Here is an 8,261-nt window from a genome sequence, read left to right on the forward strand (position 1 = left end):
TTTAATTTAAATTTTAATAGAGATAATTATAGATTCATATAAATTTGTAAAAAATAATACAGAGAGACCCCTTGTTCAATGAATGTTTATATATGAATACAGCAATGTAACTACCACCCAAATCAATATATAGAATATTTCCAACAACCCAGAAGGCTCCCTTGTGTCCTCGCCCATCAATACTCCATCAAAGGCAAGTTATAGTGGTTTACATCTTTATTTCATGATAAGAATATAGTGTATTCATTATAAAAAGGGGGAGCTGTATCCGGTGAGGTTGAGAACCATTGTGTCTAGAAGGACTTCCTATAGCTGGTGGGTTAGAGATAGCGGGAGATGCCCCTCCCATCCTTTACTTATTCCCATTGCCTGTCCTAGACTGTTGTCTCTGGCACTGTGCCTGGTAAGCACCATGTTAAAATGCAACGCTGAAGTGGGTTTTGACAATAACTGATGACGGCCTTGGAACCCCGCCCTATCCCCACCACGACCACAATGCTGTTCCGCATTCACGCAGCTTTTGTGTTTCTACTGGGAAAGGAGACAGAGGAGGCGCGTGGTGGCCTGAGGAGGCCATCTCTGAGCACCGAACAGCAGGCAGGCACCATGTGATAACACAGGGTGGCACAGAGGCTGTCTGCGGCCCAGGACCAGCCAGCCTGTGTTCTCTGTATTGTGGTGTAGCAGGTTGGTCACTCTTGGTTAAAGAGAGAAGAGGTAACTATGGCTACGGAGAGAAGACTTTCTGGGAGTGAAAATGTAGAATTATACACAGGGAGTTCTGCTGGACACCTGCTGTTGATTTTCTCATTTAATTCTCACAACTATAAAGCAGGTGTTACTATTCCCTTTCTCTGGGTAAAAGAAGAGCAGTTATTCTGAAATCAGGCGGACAGGGATTTGCATCCTAGCTCTGCCAGTTAACCAACCGTGCCTGTGACCTCAGCCGAGCCAGCCACCTTCCCCGAGACATGGCTCATTCACACCTCACCGAGTCGTCTCCCATCTCAAATTGGATAACAGATGTGAGGGGTTTTTACTCCATGAAGTGAATATATGTAATGTTATTAATCATTTATAAATATCTAAAACACAGCTTGCTAGAGGCCTAGCAAGGGCGTTTTGGGTTCTGGCCTCAATATGTGAGCGGAATCCCTGGATCCAGAAAGGAAAGAAAGCCTCCAGAGTTAGAAGCAACATGGGGCAAACCTGTCCTCACCAACACAACCTAAACGTGAAAAGAAACACTCTCTGCTGAGCAGGGCTGCCTCACCGGCAACCCCACCTTGGTGGCCCATCACCACTGGCTGATGAGAAAGGCTGCATACTAACACTCCAGGCTTAGCTACACTTGGGGGGCCTGGTGCCCCCTTCCTCTGTGGATTCACCTCCAGCCCTGACTAGGTGTCCCTGATGGGGAGAGAGCATGTATGCAGTAGAAGTATCTTCAGAGCCAAACAGGACAAAATGGTGAAATGAGCTTCCTCACCTCTGTCCATGACTCCCCTTCCCTCCCACTCTGCCCGCTCCCCCTGCTTGCTCTCTGGTGGCCCCGGGGCCCCCGAGTCAGAGGAGAATGTCCAAGCTCACTTTACATGAGAGGATTTTGGTCTCATCCCCTCAAGGACCTGCTCACTCTCCATTGGTTGGTTCATGTCACTCTTCCCTCTGTGCCCTCAGAGCCTTCTCTTAATTACAGTGCATTCTTCTCTCCCATGACCTAAAGCAGCTAGCCCTTAACCAGGGCCTCAAACTTTCACGTTAGCCCTTTGAGTTCACTGATAAAGGCACTCCCTCTGGGCACACGTAGCCCATTTGCTGTGGGACGTGCCTAGCGAAGCATCAACTGGATTTCAGCTTAAGCTCCTTCCCTTACTGGCATGTTTGGGCAGTGCACAACTTGTACAACCGTATGGGGAAGCCCTGTCATCAGCTGCTGTGTTTTACTCATCTCTGCATTTCCCACTGCCTACCATTCTGCTTGATCTCAGTGAACATTTGTTGACTGAATACGTGCATAAATTGATGACCTACTGAGTACCACTACTAGGCTTTGCCGGTCCACTCACTCTCTTACCCTCACAAGCATGGTTTTGAACCCTCTCTACTCTCCTCAGATTTCTTCACTCAGGAGGTGATCTTGCTTCTACTCTACAGAGAAATAGAAAGGGTTGAGACAGCAATTGCCCCCTCTTCTTTCTAATACCAGATGAAAGCCTGCCTTTTCTTCTCTGTGTTCTCTTGTTATGGCAGGGATGCCGTCCCTCCTACAAAAGCAAAGTCCTTCATTCCTGCCTTGAATCTTGGCCAAGAGTCCTTCGGAGGAACATATAACTGTCCATTATCCCTTCTCTCTCCTGTTCTCAACCTCTGGCTTCTGGACCTTCCTATTGATTCCATAACATACACAAGTCTTTTCCAACAAGAACAAAGCAACACACACACACACACGCACACACACATACACACACCCTTACCACATTATCTCCGCTCACTGTCTCATGAATGAGACAGTGAGGTCAAGTACTGTACACTGGCTGCCTGGAGCCCACCCACATACAGCGACAGAAAGTTTGGGACCTGACCTTGGCTCCTAGACTGGGAAGTACCCCCCAAGCATCTGCTCTGCCAGGTAAAATCCAAGTTCCTTAGTTTGGAGTGAGAAACTTAGCACAATCTTATTCTACTCTATTTTCCCAGTTTCTCTCCTGTCTTCCTTCCCCACACACATACCCGCACCTAATAACCAACGTACCAATAGAGCTGGCCTTGCCATGAATACAGGCCTCTACAGATGCTAGTCACATTCTAGAATGTTCTTCCTCCTTTCCCACCTGACCAGCCTCAAGAAGCCGACTCAAATGTCATATTCTCGTGAGTAAAAAATAAACTGGATTCTAAGTTGCATTTCACTGAGTTTTATCAACTCAGTTGTCATTGTGATAAGATTTTATCATCTCTGATGGGCAGTAATAGATATGTCTCACAAATATGAAATGTGCATAGTAAATTGCTATTAGTCACCACAAATTTCTATGAACCGGCATCCCTAAACCCCGACAGTGCTATTACCATTGACAGCAATGTAGAAGACACAAAAATTGTTTCTCGAATCCATTAAAAGTAAAGTTAGGTTGTATGAAAAAAAGAGATGCTTTCTGACCAGACTGGTAGTTGCAACTCATTGCTAGCTGGGCACGCTGCTGCCTAGATAAAGACTACACTTCCCAGCCTTCCTTGCAGCTAGATGTGGCCACATGACTAGGTCCCTGCCCTGGAATGTGAATCAAAGGGTAGGTGCAGCTTCTGTGTTTCCTGCTTAAAAGGAAATTGCCTGCCCTCCTCTTTTTCTCTTCCCCTTTCCCAGGCTGAAGCTTGGATATCGTCATGACCCAGCTTTGACAGTGCAACTAAGGACAACATCCTACGGATGATGACGCACAACGAGATGGGAAGCAGCCAGATCCCCAGCTGACCAGTCTGGACCACTCTGGTTGCTGGTGTGAGAAACAAATAAATTTAATTTTCTTTAAGCCACTGTGTGTGTGTACGTGAGTGTAGATAGATGTCTCTTTAACATAGCAGCTTAGCCCTAAACTGTTTTCCTAGGTGGGGTAGGCAGTGAGCTTCTCCAGAGCAGAGATGAAATCTCTGTTATCTTTTTATTTCCAGGTCCCAGAAAAGCACCTGATAAAAAAGCAAGTGTTCAATAAGCCTTTCCTGATTGATTGAATGGGTGCCTGAATTGGTAAGAACTAAAGCCATAAAAAGTGAATTGGATTAAATCTGAAGGGCCTGGGGTGTCCTGGATAGGAATTTGGACTTTACACTGCCCACATTAAGGCTCCATGGAAAGTTTTCAAGTAGAGAGAATGAACTTTGCGTTTTCTGGCTGCTCAGACTCGTGTTAGCTGGCGACACCTGCTGGCTATTTGGAACACTGCAGCCTAGCGCAGGCTGTGACTCCAGGGAAGTAGAGATGAAGCAGTTGTTAAATACTGAAAGTTACAAATTAGAGGGCTAACACCTTGTGATAAATAACCTTTTGGAACTACTCTGGACCATTCAGTGTGATGGGTGCTGTAATGGGGATGGAGCAAACTTTAGACATGGTTCCTGGTGTGGAAATTTTAGGTTTCTTTTTTTAGCGTTTCTGTCCCTTGTTCTTAAGTTTACAAAAAATGCCTCTTCAAGAGCTGGCCCAGCTGACACAACAGCTGGCCCAGACAGAGCGACACCTGAACAGTCTGATGGCCCAGCTGGACCCCCGTTTTGAGCGTGTGACTACCCTGGCTGGAGCCCAACAGGAGTTTCTGCACATTGAATCTGCAGAGCGAGCACCAGCTGCTAGAAGAGAGCAAGACAAAACAAGGCTGTGGAAGTTCCGGAGCCAGAGGCCAGCACACCCTTTCCTAAGGTCTTATGTATAGAGGAGGGCGAGGAAGGGGCTGGTGACAGTCAGACCCCAGAGGACCCCCTAACCTGGAGCACAGGGACAAGAAACCTAGCAACACCCAGGGAAATGGTGTGGGGGGCTAAGGAGCAAATGCAGGAAGGCGGCAGCAAGGGCCCCGTCACAGCCCCCAACTGGGAAGGAGGGACAACAGCTGACAGTTTAGTAAAACAATCTGTTCTTATGGAAAAAAAAAAAAGTCTCTTGCACCCTCTACTTCCTTCTGTAATTCTTTCTTGTCCATTTGCATCGACTTACGCTTTTCTCATTTCTACCAAAGGAGTAAGTTATTTGAGCCAACTTGTGATTTTTGATTTAAAAAAAAAAAGAACCACAACCAAACCAAAAACCGCACACTGTGTGCACCGCAACGAAGAGCAGCCCCGCTCACCGCAACTAGAGGAAGCCCGCGCGCAGCAGCAGAGACCCAACGCGGCCAAAACAAACAAGCAAGCAAACAAGACCCCCCACTGTCATAAGAGATGAGCCATTTTCTCGGATGAGACAGTACACCGAGGTCTTTGGCTGGACCCGCTGGGGAGATTTTTCTCCGTTCTCAGTGTTGAGAGAATATGTTCTATTCCTAAAAACCAGTTAGATTGCACCTAAAGACGCTGTGCAGTCCCTGCAATGATCCTTTGCCCTTTAACTTCGGCCTCCGGAAAGAGACTTAGAGAAACTTTCTGGCCCCCTTTTAGCAACTGGATAAGACTGTGCTTTTCTCTGTGCCAATATCATACCTGAGTTTTAAAAATCTTCTTTACGTTTTTGTAAGCCACTACAGATCTCTAACACAACATATGACTAACCATCCGAATGACTGGCCCAGATAAAAAGCGTCTAGGAAACCACAGGACCAGAGAGGTGAAGAAGGAAGGCCTTAGGAGAGGGTCTGTACCTGGAGGGGCGGGGGGAGGAGGGCAAGGTTAAGCCTTGAAGGGAAGATGGTACATGGTAGGCTCTCCCCATTCCTAGCAATTCTCTCATCCTTTCCTTATAACTCTTGTCCTGGCTACTGCAGATGACAAAAGAGCCGGTTTCTGAGATGATTTTTAAAATACTTGATGAACTGGTAACTAGCCACTCCCATCCTCCTCCCCGAGTGGGCAGGTCTAAACGGCGCACCTGCGTCCTCCCCAGGTTGCCATCGGACGCCCAGCAGTACTGGAAGCAAGAGGGTGGCCTTCCCTGAGCGGACTGTGCAGAGCTGCTTTTTGTGGGTTGTTGTTTTGTTTTTTTTTTTTGCGTCGGGGGAACTCATGTAGGAGTTAAGTGAATTAAGTTACAAATAGCAGGCGGCTCCAGCAGAAAGGGGCCTTAGTTTTCTGCCAGCAAAGTGTTGCAATCTGGTTTGATGGCCGTGCATCTCTGTGCACGGAAAAGGTGCTTTTCCTTGCTTCCAGCTGCTAGAAAAAGGAGGGGAAGGAGCTGTCGGCCCTCGTTCCTGAGGCCAGGCTTTCAGACCTGGGCGGGAAGCAAGGCCAGGATAAGTCCTCCAGGTCTATGTCCCGCTCCTTTTGCGTCCTCCCAGACCGTTCCTGGGCCGGGCTCGCTGGGGTCCGAGGCTGCCCCTCCGGCTCGGCCAGGCCTTCAGCTCATCACTGGCTCTGTGACCCCAACACCGGGCCACATCCCTCACCTCCCTCCCCACGGCGGCGAGAGGCTCCCCACTTCGGGCTGGCAGCCCCCTGATGCAGAAGACTGGCAGAATCGACTCTAAAGATTTAGAGTGACCCGTAATGAGAACGATGGACTTCTGCCTAGAGCAAAGTGTCTATCTCTGCCCTGAGGCCTAGCGAGCAGTGGGGCTGGGGGGATAGCTGGGGGCTTGGGGTCGGGGAGGAGGCCCCTTGAGCCTTCCAAGGGCTCAGAGCAATGAGGCTGCAGAGCTGAGAGGGCTGTGGATTTGCATCTGAAGCTAGCATTGCCCCGGGTGGGCCTCCATAGCCCCTAGCTACCTCACCCCGATGGACACTCAGAGGGTCGGGAAGGTGTAGGAGAGAATCAGGCCTGAGTGGGGAGCTTCTGGGTCCGGGCCTGGCGAGCAACCACTACTCCTCTCCTGAAGTCCTTACCCACATTAACTCTGAGGTAATAAACGTGTATCATGTTAAGACAGTTTCGAAGTTACACGGCAGTTGATGACCAACACGTAAAATGAAGCTGGGACCTTCAGAGGACATGAAGGTGCCTCTCGGCAGGTGTGGCCCGCCTTCCTGCGGCGAACCGCAGGAACTTTCTCTCCTGCCCACAAACCTCCCTCTGCCTCCGCGTTTTCATTCACAGCAGCCCAGGGAGAGACTGAGATGTATTTCCTCCTGCCATTCTGACCCCATAGTTGTAGGAAAAGTCATCAAGCTCCTTCAAGACTCTGCGCTCCAGCACCACCCCTACCCCAGCCCTTCAGGAGGAATTTATTCCTCACCACACACCCACCTCAGGACCTCCTGGCAGCTCCTAGCCCCATAAAGACAGTTACTCCCTGGACCCCTGAGAGGTCCCCAGGTCTCGCACATTGAAAAGTTGTTGACAACATCCTGCTCACATTTTCCCCGCCAACCTTGAGCCTCAGCCTCTTATCTGAGGAGAATCTCTCCATCAGCAATCAGTTTTTTACGGCAGATACAACACCACTCTTTTAAAGGAGGTTTTATAAAAATATTTTCTTTATGAGAGTAATATAAGCTCAATTTCGAAAAAGTGGAGAATCCATAGAGCGATCACGGTTAAGGTGTGTGTGTGCTGTCAAAGCAAATTCACTATGAATAATGTATAAGAAACGAAGTGCTGAAGTAATTTATCTTGTTGTAGCCAAAGCTTTGAAATGAAACTGGTTTGCAACCTGGAGGCTTTGTGTATTGATATTTAAGGCATATTCTGGCAGACAGCTACTTATATCTTCTAGAAAAATAATGGATGCAGATATAAGGGAGGAAAGGGATTTTTGTGGGCCTCTTTCTGTCTGACCAGAGAGAAATGGCCATCAGGTGGGGAGGATGGTGGAGAAAGGAAATGACACAAAACACCTGTGTTTCAATTAGAACTTTGCTCAATGCCTGACACCTGTGATCTCTGTGGATTCCCCCCCCCACCAAATACCTCACTGCCCCTCACAGCGAGAGCCACTGTCCCTTCCCCCCACTCGAGTGCCAGAGCTCTGCCCATACCCGTGGCCCTCTGAGGCCACAGCTTCCTGTAATTAGTTTGCAAGCACTGTGGTAACAAACACCAGCACCTGGGGGGTTAAAATAACAGAAATTTACTCTCTTACCGTTGCGGAGACTAGAAGTCCCAAATGAAGGTGTCAGCAGGGTTCGTTCCTTCATGGGGGCTCCGGGGAGCATCTGTCCCAGGCCTCTCTCCCAGCAGCTGCCAGCAGTCCCTGGCGTTCCTTGGCTTGTAGATGCATCCCTCCAATCTGTCTCCGCCCTCACGTGGCATTCTCCTCTCTGTGTATCTCTTTGTCTTCACGTGGCTTTCTTATAAGGATGACAGTGATTGGATTTAGGGCACACCTGATTCTAGTATGACCTCATCTTACCGAATTGCATCTGCAAAGACCCTGCTTTGAAATGAGGTCTTGTTCTGGGGTTCCAGGTGGATCTGAATTTGGGAGGGATGCTATTCAATCCCGTACATTAATGCCCAGACAGTCCACATTATAGTCATCAGCCATGACAGTGCCTGGGTTATCCCCAGTGGATTATAAATTGTGGGAAATAAAGGTAAAAGAAGAGATTGTGAAAAAGAAAGTCTTGAAACCCGAGCTCTGCTGAAACATGTTGGACTAAACAAGTTTTCTGAAGGT

General features: G+C 48.4%; 1 pseudogene; it reads left to right on the forward strand.

Moving 5' to 3' along the window:
• The first annotated feature begins 453 nt into the window (after positions 1 to 453).
• LOC112413133 (coiled-coil domain-containing protein 107 pseudogene) lies at positions 454 to 6,173 on the forward strand (annotated as a pseudogene).
• The last annotated feature ends 2,088 nt before the right edge of the window (positions 6,174 to 8,261 follow it).

The sequence above is a fragment of the Neophocaena asiaeorientalis genome, unplaced genomic scaffold (genome assembly GCF_003031525.2).
Source record: "Neophocaena asiaeorientalis asiaeorientalis breed wild unplaced genomic scaffold, Neophocaena_asiaeorientalis_V1.1 scaffold14, whole genome shotgun sequence".
Classification (NCBI taxonomy): Eukaryota; Metazoa; Chordata; class Mammalia; order Artiodactyla; family Phocoenidae; genus Neophocaena; species Neophocaena asiaeorientalis.